The 25,523-nt window shown below is 36.4% G+C and overlaps 1 non-coding gene and 1 pseudogene across 1 annotated transcript; one reads left to right on the plus strand and one right to left on the minus strand.

Annotated features, from left to right (window-relative positions):
- LOC100982969 (tropomyosin alpha-4 chain-like) lies at positions 1 to 23,876 on the plus strand (annotated as a pseudogene).
- Positions 4,001 to 4,062, minus strand: LOC112440747 (U7 small nuclear RNA). Its single transcript, XR_003028761.1, has one exon. It is a non-coding gene; the product is annotated as a U7 small nuclear RNA (small nuclear RNA).
- Positions 23,877 to 25,523: the final 1,647 nt, after the last annotated feature.

Here is a 25,523-nt window from a genome sequence, read left to right on the forward strand (position 1 = left end):
ATGAATGAACAACTCTTGTCCACAGAAGTAAATCCACAGAAGTAAGTCCACAGAAGATGCCAGAGTTGCAAGGAAAGCTACTCACCTGAAGGTCAATGTCTTTTTTACACAAGATGCCAATTAGAAGTGAACTTGTGTTTCCAATATTAGAGAACTTTATATAAGTTATGGCATTATCTCCTTAAGATCCTATTAACATAGATATTAGAGATAATAGGCTTAGTTTATTTCTTACTCATGCTTACTTTTTTAATATTGCAAACAGGAAAAAGTGAATGAGGTATTACAAGGGATCAACCATTCCAATGCCTGGGTTTTGATAACATAGATTGTATGTTCAAGTGGATTCTTAAAGATCATACAAGAGCTACATAGCATTTCTTATTTCTCTTAAAACAACCTTTTTTTCTTAGAAAATTGTTAGCTTTAAATACTATCCATACACCAGTCAACACTTGTGTGCAAAGAATCCAAAATGAATGTAATTATGCTCTGATTTTATCATTCTTACTAATGGAATACTAAGGAAATCTGTTAAGTAGGAAGATCTAGTAAAAGATTTCACAGTATGAGAGCTACAGTAAAGCTGACTTTTTAAATGTGAAGAAACTATTCCAGTAGATGACTAAAAATAAGCAGAAAAGTCTTAGTACACTCTATACTGCCAGCTCTGCAAAATAGCATACTATTCTGGCTTGGAGTCTAAAAAAAAAACTGGGTTATTCTTAAAGAACATAAACTTTGGAAAAGTTGGAATTCAATATAATTTAGTTCAAAATACTTAAATACATACTATATTTATATTTATGTACATCTAGTTTCATAGTTTGGTCCTATTGCTTATTGTCTGTGACAGCAATCAGTTTGGCAAAGCCTTGAGAACATTTTTGCTAATAACTTACTTTTTTCCTCTCTCTGTATCACAAGATTTCATTATGTCACAAACCAGGTTAAGTTCAGAGTACATGGTGTAGAAATCAATTATTTGATACCCTTTAGTGAGCAATATTTTGAGCAGCCCATATTTCCTATTATATAGCCTTAGTATCTGAGATTATGGTAGTTAGCATCCTGGAAACATCACCATGCCCTATGAACAGAAACCCTTGACTGCAAAGAATCCCTGCTTTCTATCTCTTGTGACTTGGCTTTTTACTTTTCCATGTGCCTCTGTTCCATGAGCTCTTTCTTTACCAATCTCCATTTGAAACCGTCTGTACCACCATGGTTGTCCTCTACTGGTATGTTGAACTGACTAGCCATCTTGGTTGTGAACTGAACAAATTTTTTTCAACTAGGTTAGAATTTTTTTTCCAAATTTAATTTTAAGTTTAGGGGGTACATGTGCAGGTTTGTTGCACGGGTAAATTGTGTGTCACACTGGTTTGATGTATAGATTATTTTGTAGCCCAGGTAATGAGCATAGTACTGAATAGGTAATTTCTCACTCCTTACTCTCCTCCCACCCTCCACCCTTAAGTAGGCCCTGGTGTCTATTGTTCCTTTCTTTGTGTCCATGTGTACTCAATGTTTAGCTCCCATTTACAAGTGAGAACACGTGGTATTTGGCTTTCTGTTCCTGGGTTAATTAACGTAGGATAATGGCCTCCAGCTCCATTCATGTTGTTTCAAAGGACATGATTTCATTCTTTTTTATAGCTGCATAATATTCCATGGTGTATATGTACCACATTTTCTTTATGCAGTCCACCATTGATTGGCATCTAGGTTGATTCCATGTCTTTGCTATTGTGAATAGTGCTACAATTAACATACATGTGCATGCGTTTTTATGGTAGAACGATTTATATTCCTTTGGGTATATACCCAGTAATGGAATTGCTAGGTCGAATGGTAGTTCCGTTTTAAGTTCCTTGAGAAATCTCCAAACTGCTTTTCATAGTGGCTGAACTAATTTACATTCCAAGGAGCAGCATAAGAGCATTTCCTTTTCTCTGCAACCTCACTAGCATCTGCTATTTTTTGACTTTTTAATATTAGCCATTCTGACTGGTGTAAGATGGTATCTCATTGTGGTTTTTGCATTTCTGTAATTATTAGTGAAGTTGAGCTTTTTTTTTTTTTTTTTTGAGACGGAGTCTTACTCTGTCACCAGGCTGGAGTGCAGTGGCACAAACTCGGCTCACTGCAACCTCCGCCTCCCGGGTTCAAGTGATTCTCCTGCCTTAGCCTCCCGAGTAGCTAGGACTACAGGCACGCACCACCATGTCCAGCTAATTTTTGTATTTTTAGTAAAGATGGGTTTTCACCATGTTGGCCAGGATTGTCTCAATCTCTTGACCTCATGATCCACCTGCCTTGGCCTCCCAAAGTTCTGGGATTACAGGTGTGAGCCACCTTGCCCAATTGCATTTTTTCATATGCTTCTTGGATGCATGTATGTCTCCTTTTGAGAAGTGTCTGTTCATATTCTTTGCCCATTTTTCAATGAGTTGTTTGTTTTTTGCATGTTAATTTAAGTTCTTCATAGATTCTAGAAATTGAACCTTTGTTATATGCACAAATGCTTCCTAGAATTTTATATCTAGAGCTTGTGAGAAAGAACATCTTTCATCTCTGGGGACAGAAATATTAGAGTATAAGGGCAAAATTGCTATATGGTCATGATCTCCTTCTGGTGGGTACAAAAAGGGGAAAAAAATATAGAGTAGGAAACCGAATAGAAAACGCAGAAAGAGAGAGAGAACTCTGATTTGGTTTAAGGCCCAAGTGTAGCTCTTCCACCATCCTTTTGTGAGACAATATATTTCTCCTTTTAACTTAACCTTGTTTGAGATGGTTTCTGTTACTTGCAACCAAAAGTATTGACCAATAACTACATACTCCCCAAATAGAAAACCTTTGAAATAGAAAAGATTACAAAGCAAATGTCTTTATGTGAGAATAACAAAAATATGCCTATGTGCTCACTTGAAAATTGTATTTACCAGGTTTATAAATTGTTTTGTTTTAATCTCTCTAATTCACTTAGACTTGGATATTTAACCAGACCACTCAGTGTTTAATTAATGATGACTTAGGTTGCTACTTTTTGTAAGCACATGGAGAGATTCTCAGTACATTGCAGTTCTTTTTATTCATTTATTTTTTCAAAAAATATTGAAACTTATTCAATAAGCAATGATTGACAGACTTGCTATGTCATGATCAATGTCCTGTGCATTACAGTTGCAGATAAGAACAGCCCATTCTCAGAGCTCACTGTAGTAAGGGAAGGACACCTGGGAAGGATTACAGGAACTCTGAGGAGAATACAGCTAGTATTCTGGAAGGGGTGGAGAAGTCTGGGAAGACTTTATATAGGCAATAACCTTTGACATGTGTCTTAAAGAATGAGTGGAAAGTTTCTTGCAGTGCCTTTCCCTGCTTGTCAATTTCATACCTTTCTCATATCTGCCTTTGAAAGTAAAGATACTTAGAACATTAAATGACAACCCTGGTGCCAATAATTGGAGTTAATAAAATTTTGACTTAAAACACAAGAACAGGTGAGAAAGACTGTAATGCTGTAAAACAGATTTTATAATACAAAAATTGGCATCAGATAAAACAATATGAAAAGCAAGATGAACAGAAAAAAGGTCTGTTTTGTATTTCTGGGTAGAATTTAAACTTTTTTTGTTCCAGAACCACTTTTTAAACATTATTAATAGTTCTCAAAGTTTCGCATAGGTCCAGGAACATTGCCAGGATTTCAGGGGATGAAACTATGAATCCCTTTACTATAGATTTTTAAAATCACTTCAGTTCTGAAATTAACTTTCCACAGACTGCTTGAATTACTGATTAGTAATTCATATTATTTGATCAAGGAAAGCCAAGTTTTCAGATGATGGTATCGTTTTCAAGTGCTAGCTTTTCCCAAGGAAATAATCATTCTCATATCATCAAAACCGAACTAGTAATAAAAAACAATCTCTAATCATTGGGAGATTTAGAATGTGTATTTTGATTGTTTCTCAGCCTCTCTCCACATGGGGAAGGTTTCCAGTTAAAAACCCGAAGACCTGCTAGATCAATTCTAAAAGAGCTGCAACACTTTGTTTCTTTTAAATTCCGAAAAACACATACACATTCAAGTGAATATTATTACCTTCAATTTCTTTTATTGGATTCCACTTTCTATAGAACAGGATTTAAATAATTTCATTTGAGCATGTGTAATATTTCTTAGGGCTGTATCTTTATGAAATGAAGTCCAGATTTTAAAGTGACTTAGGGGATGAGGGTGGGCATGGGCACAGTGGCTCACGCCTATAATCTCAGCATTTTGGGAGGCCAAGGTGGCCGGATGGCTTTAGCCCAGGAATTGAAGACCAGCCTGGACAACCTGGTGAAAACTCATCTCTAATAAAAATGCAAAAATTAACCTTGCATGGTGATGCGCACCTGTGGTCCCCCTACTCAGCAGGCTAAGGGGAAAGGATTGCTTGAGCCCATGAGGTCAAGGCAGCCTCACAGAGACTGAGCTCACAGGGATCATGTGAGCCATGATCACATCACTTTTCTCCAGCCTGGGCAGCAGAGTGAGACCCGTCTTAAAAAAATAAATACATAAAAATAAAACAATTTGGGTCTCTTCTAATTATTAACATTGCTCATATATTCACGTTTTCTTCATTGTCAAAGATAGGATAATTACTGTGCCTTGTTGAGTGAGTTTCCGGATAAACTCTGTAAGAATAAATTATGTTATGACATCATTTGGATTAAGAATGGGAAGAAAGTGGTAGAATGGAACTGGATACTATTCAGACACACCAAAGAGGTGGAAGGTACATTGCAGAGGAGTGACAAAAAAAGCAATACCGGTAACCAAAATAAGTAACAGAATAATAGCAGCACAGATTTGTACTTATATACAAATGCACAGGGAAAATCTAAGCCCTGGAAGTCATTGTATTTCTATGGACAAAGGTAGCAAAAGAAGTCCTGAACTTATGACCAGCTACTCTTAAAATAGAAACACTCACTTTCCAATATCACCCGCAACTTATTTTGTGATACAAACCTGTATTTTAGTAAAGCATTCTGCATGGTACTGATTTTGTCTGAATACATTGTGACCCTCTTTTCACATACTATAAATCACACAAACACACCAAAAGAATTTGCGTTAGTGTAGTAGATTCTGTTCATACTCATTTCCCACCCAGTCTCATATGATCTCTCTTTTCCACACTATCTACTTATTTTCTGGCACACCCAGGTCACTGTTAAAGGGTTGTGTAAGGTCAGCAGTTCTTCCAGCAAGTGGTTAAGGCCAGCATGACCTTGCCCTGTTTCTTCCGTCATAGAATTACATGGCATATTTGGCAGATTGCTAAACTAAATAATGTGACATACATATTTTTCTAATTGTCAACTGTCTGTAGACAAATTACTGAAATTTTGATGTATTGGGTAATCTTCCATCAAGATGAAACTGAAACACTCTCAATAAAGTATTATAGCCAACTGTGGCTTCTGGAAAATCAACCAATATTTGCCTTTGCTTGACAACTACTAAGCCCATAATTTTTAAAAGATGAATAAGGCCCAATAACTTCTTATTTTTCAGGGTAAAAATAGCTTCAAATACTTTAACATATATTATACCTGCTGTAGTTTCTAATACAAATGAAAATAATGATATGGTGTATATTTGGACCTCTACTTTCTACCTCTGTTTATTGTCAAGGTTTGAGTGTTAAGTGTAGCCACACAAAATTAAGGATTAATTAAAATAATTTTTACAGTATTAGTAAATAAGTTTTTGATAGCTTATTGTCAACAAACTTTTAAATATATTCTTGTGTGGATTTAAAAAATATATCTCAAGAATACTTATTCTTCAAAAAAACATAAAAGTATAAGGTAAATGATTCATTAAGAAGAAAAAGGGACAACGGAAGATAAATTTTTGAAGGTTCTGTTTGCTTTGGAGATTCTGAAGATATCTGAGAATTTTTAACTTGGGATTTCTTTAGTTTCTACAAGGATGCCTTAAATTATCACAAGATTATTACTTCCACATGTATGGCTAGTATTTCTGAAATAATATTTTAAGGGTCTTGAAAGAGGCTCATTTCAGAAAACAATAGTGATCCTGAGTTAATGAAAGTCTTCAACAGTTGGAAGGTAGGGAATTTTTACTCGTCCCTCCAACTCTATTATTGATCTGGTATGCAACCTTCAGGAAATTGGTTTATCCTTTCGCCTTCTTACTGGTAAAAATGACTGCCTTAGAGGTCTTGTAAAAACAAACGTTGGCTTGATAGTGCTAAATAAAAGCAGAACTGTGTTGGCAGTTCATACCATCATGTTCTTATATGCAGTTCCTTATAATTACTGCCGGTCACATGAGAATAGTTCACATATTGTTTCTGGCAATATTCACTGGTAAAGCCATCCTCCCATTTCTCCAAAACCTTATGTAGAAATGTTGGCATATCAGTTCTTCAGAAAGGAGATAAATCTTGCCACCATGCCAACCATAACTAATGTTATCTGTGATAAGCATGGCGGTTTCCATACTTCTTTCTTTAAAGGTCACTTTAGTTTATCTTAGTATCTGGTATGTTATGCACACTGGAAATAAAATAATCATTGGACTACCACCTCTTTTCTCCCAAAAGCGATAATGTCGTTGCTCTTGGCTGCCACAAAGTGGCAGTGTGCCCACTAACTTCTCCACTAGAAAACCTAGTGTTGGCCTTTAGCACAAAACAGGACAGAACTACGCCTCAAGATTAGGGTTGCCACACAAAATACAAGAAGCCCAGTAAAATTTAAATTTCAGATAAACAACACCATACTTTTACAAAAAAACTTTTTTGTTGTTTATCTGAAATTCACATTTAACTGAGTGGCCCATATTTTCATTTGCTAAGTCTACCAATGCTACTCAAGATAGATTTGACTCTTGCAATCATGTAAACTTTTAAGTTGAAATACACCTGTCCTTAATGGCTTATTTACTTATCTATATTTATTGAATTATAGAACTCTTTAGTTAGGGGAATCCATATTTCCCCCTTCTAGCAGATTTCTATTTACCATATAGTACTAGATTCACATGTTTAGTCTTTCATAAAAATGAATGTGTTTGAAGGCATATTTATAGTACCTTTTGAATGCTGTTTCCATCATTGATATTAAACTAACAAATACTTATTGGTCATCTACTATGTGCAAGGTCTTGTGCCAAAGGGTCACAAAAGGTTCTACAGAAGGGGCTAGATAGAATTGACTTGAGTGTTTAAAATAAAACAAAAAAAATAGGTAGGCAGAATGGAGAACATTCAAGAACATTCTGGAACATTCTAGATGGGTGGTCAGGTATTTTCTATGCAAAAATAAATGTTTTATGAAAACCTGAAAGGCTTAGTTCAAAGGCCTAGTCAGAATATTGAACTATTAACATTCATTCATTCATTCTAGTGTCCAAAACAATCTTGGCACACATTATAAGCACTCATTAATGAATTAATTGAATTATTTTAAAAAGTAAGAATGACACTGGGATAGTCATTTAAAAATTTTTAATTTGCTTGAAATTTTCTCTTCCACTTTTAATGTAATCTCGCCAAGCTTTATCAAATTTCAACAAAACTCAATCCAGACTTCTATTATACTGATATAATGTCACTTTTTGGTGTAATATTATGCATATTAGTTGTTTACTCCAACATACTGAGTTTAAAATGGAAAGTTTCTTTTTATGTTGTCTAATATATTCAAATGTCAGTTAAAATGTAAAACTTTTAAAGTTATACAAAGTGTTTCATTAAATTTTGCCCTCCAAATGTCTCATTCTACCAGAAATGTTGCAATAACATTATGATTTGTGAGCTTTCCCTTCCATTTCTGAGAAAGCTGAGATTTCTGAACTTGTATATGACTATACTCACCTATGCTTCTCATTCACAAGCACATTATGTGTAAGGGGCTCTATTTGTTTGTATAATTTTGCAATGTAAATAATCTATTTCTTATTATAAGGAGAAGATAGTAAAAGAAAATCTACAATTGCTACATTTGAAATAGCAAATCTGGAATTAAATCTACCCTGAACTGCAGATATTATCTAATACAACTTAACATTAAACAGACACTTTGCATGTTATTCATTCATGTTAGAGCTGGGAGCAATATACAGTTGCTAATCATTTTATTATTTTTTGAAAAATTATGCTATATTTTACCATTTCAACAACCTTCTATATGTAAGATTTTTCTTAATTTGAGAAAAGCTGGAGCTGGAAGCCATCATCCTAAGCAAAGACATACCTGCAGCTAACTAGCATAGGAAAAAAGCTCAATATCACTGATCATTAGAGAAATGCAAATCAAAACCGCAATGATACACCATCACACACCAGTCAGAATCCCTATTATTAAAAAGTCCAAAAATAACAGATGCTGGTGAGGTTGTAGAGAAAAAAAAAACACGTATATACATTGGTGATGGGAGTGTAAATTAGTTCAACCATTATGGAAAGCAGTATGGCAATTCCTCAAATAACTTAAAGGAGAACTAACATTCGACCCAGCAATTCCATCACTGGGTATATACCCAGAGGAATATAAATTATTCTACCATAAAAGCACATGGATGTGAGTGTTCATTGCAGCACTATTCACAATAGCAAAGACATGGAATCAACCTAAATGCCCACCAACAACAGATTGGATTAAGAAAATGTGGTATATATACACCATGGAATACTATGCAGCCATAAAAAGGAACAAGATCATGTCCTTTGCAGGGACATGAATGGCGTTGGAAGCCATTATCTTCAGCAAACTAACACTGGAACAGAAAACCAAATACCACATGTTCTCACTTATAAGTGGGAGCTAAATGATGAGAACACATGGAAACATAGAGGGGAGCAGCACACACTGGGGCCTACTGGAGGTTGGAAGGTGAGAGGAGGGAGAGGATCAGGAAAAATAACTAATGAGTACTAGACTTAATACCTGTCTGATGAAGTAATCCGTATAAAAGTTTCCCCATGACACACGTTTACCTATGTATTATAACAAACCTGCACATCCTGCACATGTACCCATGAACTTAAAAGTTAAGAAAAGAAAAAAGCATTATACAGAATTTATTCTTTAATCATCAGAATATCATTATTCTTTCTTTAATATATGTGCCAGGTATTCCACTGGATGCTATATAAATTTTTTTATATGCCACTTCTAAAAGATTTTGAAGTAGCTTATATATATATATAAAGTTAAAAGAAGTTATGGCTATTAATAGAGATATAATTATATTATCAACTAAAGGTCTCCAAAAGTTGCTAAATGGGATTAGCTGATTTGGATCAAAGCTCTCTGGTGAAAAAAGCCAAATAGGATACATGAGTAGTTACAGAAAGGGCAGAGAGGTGAACTTATATTTTCTGGCAATAAATCTGATTTATAAATATTCCAAGTTGCTGACTGGTGGCAAATTTATATGTTTTGATTATATGCAGTATAGAAGATAGGAGTAACATTTTCTTATGGAAACTGAGCATCCGTACTAGTAACTGACTGAACGGTAAATCCACTTTGGCATGAAGGTGGGCAAGGGAAGACAACGTGGGGACAATGATGCCTGCGCCTAATTTATGAACTCTGTAATAGAAGGACAGCGTATTTCAAAAGCATGGAAATTGGAGCGAGCTTGAAAAGCAAAGAATATTTAAATCCAAATGAGGCCAGCTGAGGAATGAAAGGAAGGACTGTGGTATGGTGGTGAAGAGCAGGTCAGAGGAAAAAAATCCGAATTTTCTTGACATATAAAATTCCTACAAATCAATGAGAATAAAACCAAGACCTAATTAAAAATAGACAAAGAATATGTATGGATAGTACAGATAGTACATTAAAACAAAAATAGAAATAACTCTTAAACATCTGAAAAGGTGATCACCCTCTCTCATATTAAGAGAAGTGTAAATTAAAACTACAAGATACTGTTTTTCATCATCAAATTGCTGCTGGGAGTAAAATAGCTACTAAGACAATTAATGCCCCTGCACTTGTGGAGCTTACATTCTAGTTGAGAGACAACCAATTAACAAATATACATAAATTATCATGATTAATAGGAGGAAGTGACATGTAGGAAGATAGGGTAAGTGAAAGTGACAGTGATGCAGGGGATCACTATTGGATGGTGGAGGCAATTCTAGTGGAGTGGGGAGGGGGCAAGGGGGAGGAGGAAGTGAGTCAAAGGGAACAATGTGGAGAGAAGACTTGCTGCAGGTGTTTTGATAAAAAGAAGCTGAAGAAATAGGACAGTACCTAGAAGAGAATAAGGGGTAAAAAGTGAGTTTTGTTTATTAAGTGAAAGAGAATGGTGCAGAATGTGGATACTATGCTACAATTTGTGTTGTGACTTTTTAATAGATAGATAATAGAGATAGATAAAAGGTTAGATAGATAGATAGATACATACATACATACATATATACATACATATATAGCTTGTATGTGCGAAAAATATTTCTGGAAAAATTCACAAAGTACTAATACCATAATTGTTTCTAGGGAAGGAAATGGCTGGAAGAAGGATGAAAGATTATTTCTTTTTGTGCTTTTCAAATATGTATCATATACAGGAATCATCCATGCAGAAGTAAACAAATCCTTCATTATTCAAAATACTATGTAAATTATACTCAACTGTGAACATGACTTAATTTTTCTCTATTCAAGTTGACATATCCCTGTAAGTGTAAAAAGCTGGAAATCATGTGTATATTTTCTCAGTTACTTTAATTACATTAAGAAAACTATAATCAGAAAAATATTTTATTAATCTTAGAGTTGCACGTGAACACTATTAACTAACACATATCTTTCTTATCATAATCTACTAGCATGAGTTAAGATATAACTTCTGAATTGTTTGGGTTCAATTGCATTCCCCCCAAAATTGTGTTCAAGTCCTAACTTGATATGTTAGGTATGTTCAGTATGTGTGAATATTACTTTACTTGGCAATAGGGTCATTACAGATGTAATTAAATTAAAATCAGGACATACTGAATTAGGGTGGACTCAAATCTAGTAACTAATGTCCTTATAAGAAGAGGAAAAACTGGACACAGATTCACAGAGAGAATCCATACAACAATGGAATCAAAGAGTGGAGTCATGCATCTGCCACCAAGAACTGCCAGCAACCACTGGAAAACAGAAAAGGCAAGGAAAGACTTTTCCCAGGAGGCTTCAGGAGGAGCATGGCCCTGCCAAGACCTTGACTTTGGAGCCACTAGACTCCAGATCTGTGAGAGAACAAATTTCTGCCACTTTAAACCTCCCAGTTTGCCCTATTTGCTACAGCAGCCTTAGCAAACTAATACAAAAATAGTGATATTTAATGAATGACATAGGAAAATGTTTATTGTAAAAGTAATTGAGACTTCAGGAATATGGGATTATATGTTTTTATAGGAAACAGATTAGGGCATTAGAAAATGTTTCTTTAAGGGAACAAGATAAATTAGGCCAAATCAGACCACACTTTGACTAAGATAGATAAACAAAGAGATACTTGATATAGGCCTAGTCTCTACATAAAAGTGAAGTGGATATAAATGTGAATAATTAATTTATTACATGACAAAGACGCTAAAAGGAGGGAAAAGAAAAAAAAAAACTGTTCCATAGACACATGCCTTTTTGATTAAGACTGATAATTCTCAGAGCTTGTCTACCAAGCAATCTGGCTTAAAGAAAGCACTAATGGATTTTTTCATGTAGAAGTGTATTCATGTTGGAAAAGGTGTTGTAAGCATAGTACTGAATATATTGGAATTTTTGAAAAACCTATGCAACTGTAATTGCTCAGTGTTTTATGCAGGGCAATGTGTAATTGCTGTCTTTTGTTTATTTTTAGATAAAAGATCTGCAGCTATGGAATTCTTCTCCATGACATTTTCACAGAACATACTACTTGTGATTTATATCATGTCCTTACTCAAGGTAATTTTATTTTTTAAGAATACCATAAAATCTATTTAAGTCACATCCTGTCTCCCAGTGAAATGAAAGACATCTCAGAAGGGGTTTCATTGTATCCTTTTGGGTGTGTGTGTTTTGTATTTTTGCATTTTCCCAGGAAGAAATGGAGACAGTGACTCAGTTAATGCATTATGCTTATCCTCTCATTGCTCCATTCTTGGTTTTGGTGATCATTTGAAATACATGGAGATTGTTTGCTCAACTCTCTCAGGCTGCTGCTTGTTAAATAACAGCACTTGTTAGCCCTATGTCATTTTTGTAGTACAGTTACAAATAAACAGGACTCCAGGCCTCACCAGTCAAAGTTACCCTTTGGAAACTAATTTCTCCCTCTTCCCTCTTTACTTCTGCTACCATTGAAAGAGAACGAGAGAGAGAGAGAGAGAATATTTTGGCACTAATAAAATAATGAAAGTTCACTCAGTCTTAATATATGGATGTGGACCTCGCTCCCATTCCACATCCAGCTACTCCCTGACTCCTGTATCCCAATCTCTTACAACCATAAATCCGTTCTCCATTTGGAAAATTTTGTCATTTCAAAATGCTATATTGATGGAATTATAGAGTATGTAAACTTTAGAGATTAATTGTTTCATCCTAGACATTCATGCAAGTTGTTGCATGTATCAATAGTCTGTTCCTTTTCTTTCCTGAGTAGTGTTCTGTGGTATGGGTGTACCACAGTTTCTTTAACCATTCATCCGTTGTAGAACATCTGAGCTGCTTCCAGTTTAGGGCAATTATGGATAAAAAAGTTTGCTATGAACAATTATATGTGAACATGTAAAATGCATAGGAGTGCAATTGCTGGATTATGGATGATTACATGTTGAATTTTTCAAGAAACTTCCAATTTTAACTTTATATAAAACTATTTGTTTTCTTTCCTCTCTCTCCCACTCCTTATGATACATTACTTGAACATTTCTTTGGATTCTATCTTGGCTTTTTTATATTGTTTTTTGTGTATTTTTTATAGTGGTTGTTCTGTGTGTTACTGTATATATGTATGACAAATAATTCCTCTACTGATATCAATATTTTAACACTATATTTTACCTTTGCCATTTTAAGTACCATTGTCTTGAGTCTGAGATGATGTTAAACTTTTTGTTTCATTCATAAAATATGATTTATAAAACTCATGAGGAAAAGGATAGACTATTACGTGTAGCTATACTTCTTTTTATTCCTCCTTCTTTCCTAGTGCTCTAAGGTTCTTTCTCTTATCATTTCCTTTTCGTTTTAAGAATTTCCTTTCATCAACCTTTAACAGTAGACCTGCTGGCAACACACTCTTTTTGTTTTCCTTCATCTGAAAAAGTATTTATTTTGCCTTGATTTTTGAAGTACACTTTTGTTGAATGTAGAATTGACAGTTGAAAGTTATTTTCTTTTAGCCCTTTTGTTCTCTGTGCTTTCAGATGAAAGTTCGTCATCACTTGAATTGGTGTCCCTATAGGAAATGCATTGTTTCTCTATGGCTGCTTTCAATATATATTTTTTTGTCTTCAGTTATTTTTAGAAATTTATTTATGATATGTCTTGGCACAGGTTTCTTTGAGTTTATTCTATTTGAGATCACTCAGCTTCTTGAATCTGCAAGATTATGTCTTTTGCCCAATTTGGGAAATTTTTAGCCATTATTTCCTTGAATACTCTTTCAGGTTCACTTTCTCCCATCCTGTGGGCTTCTAATACAACACATGATGGATCTTTTGATTTTGTCCCACAGGTGTTGGAGGTGCTATTTTTGTTTTCTGTTTGTTTGTTTATTTTACAGTCTGCATTCTCCCTGTTGTTTGGATTGGGATAAATTTTATTGATATGTCTTTAAATTCACTGATTCTCTCCTTTGTCATATCCACTCTAATATTAAGTCCATTCGGCAAATTTATTTTTCCATTATTATGTTTTTTGGTTCTTTAATTTCTATTTGGTTCTTTTTATAATTTCTATTTCATGACTGGGTTTATTTTTATTTGTTTCAAAAGAATTTATAATTGATTATTGAAGCATGTATGTGGGCTGCTTTAAAATCCTTTTCGAATAATTCCAAGATCTGACTCATCTCAGTATGAGCCTTACCTTTTGGTGTTGATTGCCTTTTCTCCTTCAGGTTGATTTTCTTGTATGAGACATGATTTCTTTGTATTTTGTATGTTATATTAGCCTCTGGATCTTATTTATATCTTGTATTTTAGCAGGCAGTCACACTGTTTATGTTGATTACAAGGTCCTGGCCTCCTTTTGCAGACTATGATTTCAAGAGCAGTTCAATTTTCAGACCCTTTGCTTTGTTATTCTCATCTGCTTTATCTGATGCTACTATTGCTCCTGGTGCTGCCTAACAGAGTAGAAGTAGCTTCACCAGTCTGGAATTCTGGGTGTTTCCAAGTAGGAGAGGGGAATCCCAGACCCATGAGAGCAAGTCAGTTCTCACTTTATCTTACTAGCCTTTCCAACAATATTTAATGCAGTTGATGATGCCATCCTTTAGAAACCCTTTCATAACTTGGCTTCTGAGATAACACTTTCTTTTGTTTTTTCTCGCTGCTCACTTCTTTTAGTCTTGTCTGATAACTTTCCTTCTTCTCTTCAACTTTTAAATATTAAATAGCATTCAGAATCAGGGATCAAAAAATTTACCTTCACTTTATAGGTGATCACCCAAAGGTTAATATTTTTTTTTCCAATGGTTTTTGGGGAAAGGTGGTGTTTCATTACATGGATAGGTTCTTTAGTGGTGATTTCTAGATTTTGGTGCACCCATCACCCAAGCAGTGTGCACTATACCCAATGTGTAGTCTTTTATCCCTCACTCCCTCCCCTACTCCCCCCAGTCCCCAAAGTCCATTATGTCATTCTTATGCCTTTACATCCTCATAGCTTAGCTTCCACTTATAAGTGAGAACATATGACATCTGGTTTTCCATTCCTGAGTTACTTCACTTAGAATGATGGTCTCCAACTCCATCCAGGTTGCTGCAAATGCAACCATATTTTCTTTATCCACTTGTTGGTTGATGAGCAGTTAGGCTGGTTCCATATTTTTGCAATTGTGAATTGTGCAGCTATAAACATGTGTGTGCAAGTGAATTTTCCATATAATGACTTCTTTTCCTCTGGATGATTACCCAGTAGTGGGGTTGCTAGATCAAATGGTAGTTCTACTTTTACTTCTTTAAGGAGTCTCCATACTTATTTTCATAGTGGTTGTACTAGTTTACTTTCCCACCAACAGTGTAAAAGTGTTCCCTTTTCACTACATCCATGCCATCATCTATTATTTTTTTCATTTTTTAATTACGGCCTTTCTCGCAGGAGTAAGGTGGCATCACATTGTGGTTTTGATTTGCATTTCCCTGATAATTAGTGATGTTGAGCATTTTTTCATGTTTGTGGCCATTTGTATATTTTCTTTTGAGAATTGTCTATTCATGTCCTTAGCTCACATTTTGATGGGATTATTTGGTTTTGGTTTCTTTTTTTGAGTTCTTTGTATATTCTGGGTATTAGTCCTTGGTCAGATGCATAGTTTGCAAATATTTTCTCCCATTCTGTGATTTGCCTGCTTACTTCGCTGATTATTTCTTTTGCTGTGCAGAAGCTTTTTAGTTTAATTAAGTTCCATCTATTTATCTTTGTTTTTGTTGCATTTGCTTTCGGGTTCTTGGTCATGAAATCTTTGCCTAAGCCAATGTCTAGAAGATTTTTTTCTGATGTTATCTTCTAAAATTTTTATGGTTTCAGGTCTTAGATTCATCTTGAGTTGATTTTTGTATAAGGTGAAAGATGGGAGCCAGTTTCATTCTTCTACATGTGGCTTTTCAATTATCCCAGCACCATTTGTTGAATAGGGTGTCATTTCCCCACTTTAGGTTTTGTTTTGATTTGTCAAAGATCAGTTGGCTGTAAGTATTTGGCTTTATTTCTGGGTTCTCTATTCTGTTCCATTGGTCTACTTGCCTATTTTTATACCAGTACCATGCTGTTTTGGTAACTGTAGACTTATAGTATCCTTTGAAGTCAGGTAATGTGATGCCTCCAGATTTGCTATTTTTGCTTAGTCTTACTTTGAATATACAGGCTTTTTTTTTGGTTCTGTATGAATTTTAGGATTTTTTTTTTTAGTTATGTGAAAAAGGATGAGGGTATTTTCACAGGAATTACATTGAATTTATAGATTGATGTTGGCAGTATGGTCATTTTCACAACATTGATTCTACCCATCCATGAGCATGTGATGTGTTTTCATTTGTTTGTGTCACCTGCAATTTTTTTTTTTTTTTTTTTTTGAGACAGGGTCTCCCTCTGTCACCCAGGCTGGAGGGCAGTGGCTCAATATCTGCTCACTGCAACCTTCACCTCTTGGGTTCAAGCAATTCTCCTGTCTCAGTCTCCTGAGTAGCTGGGATTACAGGTACATGCCACCACGCCCAGCTAACTTTGTTTTGTTTTGTTTTTAGTAGAGACGGGGTTTCAGCATGTTGGTCAGGCTGGTCTCGAACTCCTGACCTCATGATCCACCCACCTCGGCCTCCCAAAGTGCTGGGATTACAGGCATGAGCCACCATGTCCGACCATCTATGATTTCCTTCAGCACTGTTTCACGTCCTTAGTTAGATATAGTTCTAAGTATTTTATTTTTTTATTTTATTTTATTTTATTTTATTTTATTTTATTTGCAGCTATGGTAAAGGGATTGAGTTCTTGATTTGACTCTCAGCTTGCTTGCTGTTGGTGTATAGCAGTGCTACTGATTTGTGTACATTGATTTTGTATCCTGAAACTTTACTAAATTCATTTATCACATCTAGGAGCTTTTTGGATGAGTATTTAGGGTTTTCTAAGTATACGATTATATCATTGGTGAACAGGAACAGTTTGACTTCCTCTTTACAGATTTGGATGTCCTTTATTTATTTCTCTTGTCTGATTGCTCTGGCTAGGACTTCCAGTACTAGGTTGAATAGAAGTGGTGAAAGTGGGCATCCTTGTCTTGTTCCAGTTCTCAGGCAAAATGCTTTCGACTCTTTCCCATTCAGTATAATGTTGGCTATGGGATCTTCATAGATGGCTTTTTAACATTAAGAAATGTCCCTTCTATTGCTGAGGGTTTTAGTTTTAAAGTGATGCTGGATTTTGTCAAATGCTTTTCCTGCATCTGTTGAGATGATCATGTAATTTTTTATTTTAATGCTATTTATGTAGTGTATCACATTTATTGACTTGCTTATGTTAAACCATCCCTGCATCCCTGGTATGAAACCCACTTGATCATTGTGGATTATCTTTTTGATATGCTGTTGGGTTTGGTTAGCTGGTAATTTGTTGAGGATTTTTGCATCTATTTTCATATTGGGCTATGGTTTGTTGTTGTTGTTGTTATGTCTTTTCCTGGTTTTGATATTAGAGTGATATTGCCTTCATAAAATGATTTAGGGAGGATTCCCTCTTTGACTTTTGGAATATTTTCTATAAGATTGGTAACAAATCTTCTTTGAATATCTGATAGAATTCAACTGTGAATCCCTCTGGTCCAGGACTTTTTGTTGGCAATTTTTTTTATTACTGTTTCCATCTTGCTACTTCTTATTGGTCTATTCAGAGTTTCTATTTCTTTGTGGTTTAATCTAGCAGTGTTGTATCTTTCCAGGAATTTATCCATCTCCTCTAGATTTTCTAGTTTGTGTGCATAAAGGTATTCATAGCGGTCTTGAATAATCTTTTGTATTTCTGTGGTATGGTTGTAGTATCTCCTGTTTCATTCCTAATTGGCCTTATTTGGATCTTCTCTCTTCTTTTCTTGGCCAAGCTTACGAATGGTATATTGATTTTGTTTATGGTTTCAAAGAACCAGCTTTTTGTTTTATTTATCTTTTGTATTTAATTATTTCAATTTCATTTAGTTCTGTTCTGATCTTTGTCATTTCTTTTCTTCTGCTAGGTTTGGGTTTGGTTTGTTCTTGTTTCTCTGGTTCCTTGAAGTGTGAGCTTAGATTGTCTATTTGTGCTCTTTCAGACTTTTTGACGTACGCATTTAATGCTATGAACTTCCTCTTAGCACTGTGTTTTGCTGTACCCCAGAGGTTCTGATAGGTTGTGTCACTATTATTGTTCAGTTCAAAGAATTTTTAAATTTCCTTCTTGATTTTATTGTTGACTCAAAGATCTTTCAGGAGAAGATTATTTAATCTTCATATGTTTGTATAGTTTTTGAGCATTTCTTTTTGGATTTAATTTTCAATTTTATTATACAGTAGTCTGAGAGAATATTTGATATAATTTTGATTTTCTTAAATTTATTGAGACTTGTTTTGTGGCTTATTACATGGTCAATCTTGGAGAATGTTTCATGTGCTGATGAAAAGAATGTATATTCTGTAGTTGTTGTGTAGACTATTCTGTAATATCTGTTAAGTCTAATTGTTCTAGGGTGGAGTTTAAGTCCACTTTTTTTTGTTGACTTTCTGTCTTGATGACCTCTCTAGTGCTGTCAGTGGAGTATTTAAGTCCCCTACTATTATTATGTTGCCATCCATCTCATTTCTTAGGTCTGGTAGTAATTGTTTTATAAATTTGGGAATTCCAGTGTTAGATGCATGTATATTTAGGATTGTGATGTTTTCCTGTTGGACTAATCCTTTTATCATTATATAAAATCCCTCCTTGTCTTTTTTAACTGTTGTTGCCTTAAAGTCTGTTTTGTCTGATAGAATAGCTACTCCTGCTTGCTTTTGGTTTTGATTTACATGGAATATATTTTTTCATCTTTTTACCTTAAGGTTATGTGAGTCTTTGTGTGTTAGGTGAGTCTCTTGAAGATGACAGATACTTGGTTGGTGGATTTTTATTCATTCTGCAATTCTGCATCTTTTAAGAGGAGCATTTGGGCCTTTTACATTCAATGTTAGTATTGAAACGCGAGGTACTGTTCTAGTCATCATGCTAGATGCTGCCTGAATATGGTTTTTTTCATTGTGTTATTGTTATATAGATCCTGTGAAATTTATGCTTTAAGGATGTTCTATTTTGGTGTATTTCAAGATTTTGTTTCAAGATTTAGAAATCCTTTTAGCATTTTTTTTTGCGATGCTGGCTTAGTAGTGGTGAATTCTCTCAGGATTTGTTTTTCTGAAAGGGGTTTTATCTCTTCTTCCTTTATGAAGCTTAATTTCACAGGATACAAAATTCTTAGCTGATAATTATTTTGTTTAAGGAAGCTGTATTAGTCTGTTTTCATACTGCTGATAAAGACATACTCCAATTAAAAGACACAGACTGGCAAATTGGATAAAGAGTCAAGACCCATCAGTGTGCTATTTTCAGGAGACCCATCTCACCTGCATATACACACATAGGCTCAAAATAAAGAGATGGAGGAAGATCTACCAAGCAAAAGGAAAACAAAAAAAAGCAGGGGTTACAGTCCTAGTCTCTGATAAAACAGACTTTAAACCAACAAAGATCAAAAGAGACAGAGAAGGCCATTACATAATGGTAAAGGGATCAATTCAACAAGAAGTGCTAACTATCCTAAATATATATGCACCTAATACAGGAGCACCCAGATTCATAAAGCAAGTCCTGAGAGACCTGCAAAGAGACTTAGACTCCCACACAATAATAATGGGAGACTTTAACACCCCACTGCCAACATTAGACAGATCAATGAGACAGAAAGTTAACAAGGATATCCAGGAATTGAACTCAGCTCTGCACCAAGCAGACCTAATAGACATCTACAGAACTCTCCACCCCAAATCAACAGAATATACACTATTCTCAGCACCACATCACACTTATTACAAAACTGACCACATAGTTGGAAGTAAAGCACTGCTCAGCAAATGTAAAAGAACAGAAATTACAACAAACTGTCTCTCAGACCACAGTGCAATCAAACTAGAACTCAGGATTAAGAAACTCACTCAAAACCACTCAACTACATGGAAACTGAACAACCTGCTCCAGAATGACCACTGGGTACATAACAAAAAGAAGGCAGAAATAAAGATGTTCTTTGAAACCAATAAGAACAAAGACACAACATACCAGAATATCTGGGACACATTTAAAGCAGTGTGTAGATGGAAATTTATAGCACTAAGTGCTCACAAGAGAAAGCAGGAGAGATCTAAATTTGACACCCTAACATCACAATTAAAAGAACTAGAGAAGAAGAGCAAACAAATTCAAAAGCTAGCAGAAGGCAAGAAATAACTAAAATCAGAGCAGAACTGAAGGAGATAGAGACACAAAAAACCTTCAAAAAATCAATGAATCCAGCACCTGGTTTTTTGAAAAGATCAACAAAATCGATAGACCACTAGCAAGACTAATAAAGAAGAACAGAGAGAAGAATCAAATAGATGCAACAAAAAATGATAAAGGGGATATCATCACCGATCTCACAGAAATACAAACTACGATCAGAGAATACTATAAACATCTCTACGCAAATAAACTAGAAAATCTAGAAGAAATGGATAAATTCCTGGATACATACACCCTCCCAAGACTAAACCAGGAAGAAGTTGAATCCCTGAATAGACCAATAACAGGCTCTGAAATTGAAGCAATAATTAATAGCCTACCAACCAGAAAAAGTCCAGGATCAGACGAATTCACAGCCGAATTCTACCAGAGGTACAAAGAGGAGCTGGTACCTTTCCTTCTGAAACTATTCCAATCAATAGAAAAAGAGAGAATCCTCTCTAATTCATTTTATGAAGCCAACATCATCCTGATACCAAAGCCTGGCAGAGACACAACAAAAAAAAGAGAATTTTAGACCAATATCCCTAATGAACATCGATGCAAAAATCCTCAATAAAATACTGGCAAACCGAATCCAACAGCACATCAAAAAGCTTATCCACCATGGTCAAGTTGGCTTCATCCCTGGGATGCAAGGCTGGTTCAACATACACAAATCAATAAACGTAATTCATCATATAAACAGAACCAAAGACAAAAACCATATGACTATCTCAATAGTTGCAGAAAAGGCCTTTGACAAAATTCAACAGCCCTTCATGCTAAAAACTCTCAATAAATTAGGTATTGATGGGACGTATCTCAAAATAATAAGAGCTATCTATGACAAACCCACAGCCAATATCATACTGAATGGGCAAAAACTGGAAGCATTCCCTTTGAAAACTGGCACAAGACAGGGATGCCCTCTCTCACCATTCTTATTCAACACAGTGTTGGAAGTTCTGGCCAGGGCAATTAGGCAGGAGAAAGAAATATAGGGTATTCAATTAGGAAAAGAGGAAGTCAAATTGTCCCTGTTTGCAGATGACATGATTGTATATTTAGAAAACCCCATCGTCTCAGCCCAAAATCTCCTTAAGCTGATAAGCAACTTCAGCAAAGTCTCAGGATACAAAATCAATGTACAAAAATCACAAGCATTCTTATACACCAATAACAGACAAACAGAGAGCCAAATCATGAGTGAACTGCCATTCACAATTGCTTCAAAGAGAATAAAATACCTAGGAATCCAACTTACAAGGGATGTGAAGGAACTCTTCAAGGAGAACTACAAACCACTGCTCAGCAAAATAAAATAGAACACAAAGAAATGGAAGAACATTCCATGCTCATGGATAGGAAGAATCAATATCGTGAAAATGGCCATACTGCCCAAGGTAATTCATAGATTCAACGCCATCCCCATCAAGCTACCAATGACTTTCTTCACAGAATTGAAAAAACTACTTTAAAGTTCACATGGAACCAAAAGAGAGCCTGCATTGCCAAGACAATCCTAAGCCAAAAGAACAAAGCTGGAGGCATCACACTACCTGACTTCAAATTATACTACAAAGCTACAGTAACCAAAACAGCATGGTACTGGTACCAAAACAGAGATATAGACCAATGGAACAGAACAGAGCCTTCAGAAATAATACCACACATCTACAGCCATCTGATCTTTGACAAACCTGACAAAAACAAGACATGGGGAAAGGATTCCCTATTAATAAATGGTGCTGGGACAACTGGCTAGCCATATGTAGAAAGCTGAAACTGGATCCCTTCCTTACACCTTATACAGAAATCAATTCAAGATGAATTAAAGACTTAAATGTTAGACCTAAAACCATAAAAACCCTAGAAGAAAACCTAGGCAATACCATTCAGGACATAGGTGTGGGCAAGGACTTCATGACTAAAACACCAAAAGCAATGGCAACAAAAACCAAAACTGACAAATGGGATCTAATTAAACTAAAGAGCTTCTGCACAGCAAAAGAAACTACATCAGAGTGAACAGGCAACCTACAGAATGGGAGAAAATTTTTACAATCTACCCATCTGAGAAAGGGCTAATATCCAGAATCTACAAAGAACTTAAATTTACAAGAAAAAATCAAACAACCCCATCAAAAAGTGGGCAAAGAATATGAACAGACACTTCTCAAAAGAAGACATTTATGCAGCCAACAGACACATGAAAAAATGCTCATCATCACTGGTCATCAGAGAAATGCAAATCAAAACCACAATGAGATACCATCTCACACCAGTTAGAATGGTGGTCATTAAAAAGTCAGGAAACAACAGGTGCTGGAGAGGATGTGGAGAAATAGGAAAGCTTGTACACTGTTGGTGGGACTGTAAACTAGTTCAACCATTGTGGAAGTCAGTGTGGCCATTCCTCAAGGATCTAGAACTAGAAATACCGCTTGACCCAGCCATCCCATTACTGGGCATATACCCAAAGGATAATAAATCATGCTGCTATAAAGACACATGCACACGTATGTTTATTGCAGCACTATTGACAATAGCAAAGACTTGGAACCAACCCAAATATCCATCAGTGATAGACTGGATTAAGAAAATGTGGCAGGGGGGCGGGGAGAGGCGGGGGAGTCCCCCTCACAGGCAAAGGATTGGGGGGCCGGGTGCGACCGTGCAGCTCTCGGCAGAGCCGAGCCCAGACGAGGTCCGCCGCTGCCCCTGCACCTCTGCGCCTCCGCGCCGCCTCAACTCCCTGGAGGTGGTGAAACGCAAGATCCAGACCCTGCAGTAGCAGGCGAACGAGGCGGAAGGCCGTGCAGGGCCTGCAGCGGGAGCTGAACTGCAAGCGCCAGCGGCGCGAGAAAGCTGAAGGTGATGTGGCCGCCCTCAACCGACGCATCCAGCTCATTGAGGAGGAGTTGGACAGGGCTCAGGAACGACTGGCCACAGCCCTGCAGAAGCTGGAGGAGGCAGAAAAAGCTGCAGATGAGAGTGAAAGAGGAATGAAGGTGATAGAAAACCGGGCCATGAAGGATCAGGAGAAGATGGAGATTCAGGAGATGCAGCTCAAAGAGGCCAAGCACATTGCGGAAAAGGCTGACCGCAAATACGAGAAGGTAGTTCGTAAGCTGGTCATCCTGGAGGGTGAGCTGGAGAGGGCAGAGGAGCGTGCAGAGGTGTGTGCGGAGGTGTCTGAACTAAAATGTGGTGATGTGGAAAATAACTGAAGAATGTTACTAACAATCTGAAATCGCTGGAAGCTGCATCTGAAAAGTATTCTGAAAAGGAGGACAAATATGAAGAAGAAATTAAACTTCTGTCTGACAAACTGAAAGAGGCTGAGACCCGTGCTGAATTTGCAGAGAGAACGGTTGCAAAACTGGAAAAGACAATTGATGACCTGGAAGAGAAATTTGCCCAGGCCAAAGAAGAGAACGTGGGCTTACATCAGACACTGGATCAGACACTAAACGAACTTAACTGTATATAAGCACAACAGAAGAGTCTTGTTCCAACAGAAACTCCAGAGCTCCGTGGGTCTTTCTCTTCTCTTTTAAGAAGTTCCTTTTGTTATTGCCATCGTTATTTGTCAAGCAAATTATGAATACATGACCAAATATTTTGTATCGAAGAAGTTTTGAGCACCTGTTAAATCTCATTCCTTCCCCCCTTTTTTTTTTCAAATGGCACCAGCTTTTCTAGCTCTCTTATTTTTTCCTTAAGTTGCATTTATTCCTAAGGTAGGCAGGATATTTCCTAGTAAGCATACTTTCTTAAGACGGAGGCCATTTGGTTCCTGGGAGAATAGGCAGCCCCACACTTTGAAGAACACCGACCCCAGTATCTAGTCGTGGATATAATTAAAACACTAAAGACCATAACCTTTTGGGTCAACTGTTGGTCAAACTATAGGAGAGACCAGGGACCATCACATGGGTAGGGATTTTCCATCCAGAGCCAATAAAAGGGCTGGTGGGGGCCAGGGTGGCTATTGTGGGAAGTCATAACCCACAGATAGATTAACCTAAGAATCTTGGCCCTTCTCCACACTCCACCATGCAGAACAAACATCCTCTCAAGCAGTCAACGTAGAACGCTTGGGAAATAGTCATAATTACCAACATATAGTAATTATTAGATGGCAAGTAATAGATCCTTGATGTGATGTTCTTTTGGATATTTCCCTGGCCGGCTTTCACCGGTGGCTTTCGCCTGTAAGGAAAGGTGGCTTTCGTCTGTAATCCCAACACTTTGGGAGGCCAGATCACTTGAGGTCAGGAGTTCGAGACCAGCCCAGCCAACATGGCGAAACCATGTCTCTACTAAAAATACAAAAATTATGGTGATGCCTGTCTGTAGTCCCAGCTACTCAGGAGGCTGAGGCAGAAGGATCGCTTGAACCCAGGAAGTGGAGATTGCAGTGAGCCGAGATCGCACCACTGCACTCCAGCCTGGTCGACAGAGTGAGACTCCATCTCAAGAAAAAATAAAAATAAAGTTGTTCTCTGAAGAGCAAATGTCTCATTCCAATAATGACCCACTCAGCAGGAATATGGTAGAGTTCAGTCCAATCCAGATCAGCCATATCCAGAAGACTACAAGTCATTACTAAGTTGAGCAAAAGAGTTTTTGTCTATTAGCAGAAAGGGCCTCTCTGGCAGCAGAGATTAAAAATTGGCCCAACTTCATTTCCATACTTCAGGGAACAGCAAATTGAAGATTTACTTATCTAGGACTTGAATTCCTTCTTTGGGACCAAGTTAATAAAAGACCAAGAAACTCCTGATTAAACCGGATGATGAAGGATTCTGTAGACAGGGCTGCACGTATGGGCTTTGTTTCACTTCTCTTTTCTCGGTTAACATCTCAGAGCTGGAATATTCCACATTCCCCAGCAGCGTGTGGGGGCTGACTAAAGTTTACAATTCTGACTAAAACTCACCCTGCTTCTGGCTTATCTGAATCCCTTACCCACCCCACCCCACCACCCCACTCCTATTTATTCAGCACCACACTACCCAGGAAATACACTAGCAAATTGTGCAATGGAATAAAATCCACACTTTACTTTAGATTCTTGCAACTGTATCATATGTAATAGCATCACTTTTTCTACATTTTGGTCAAATAAATTTTTACATAAACTACAAAAAAAAAAAAAGAAAAGATGGCACATATACACCATGGAATACTATGCGGCCCTAAAGAAGGAATGAGTTCAT

This window comes from Pan paniscus, chromosome 7 (genome assembly GCF_029289425.2).
Source record: "Pan paniscus chromosome 7, NHGRI_mPanPan1-v2.0_pri, whole genome shotgun sequence".
Classification (NCBI taxonomy): domain Eukaryota; kingdom Metazoa; phylum Chordata; class Mammalia; order Primates; family Hominidae; genus Pan; species Pan paniscus.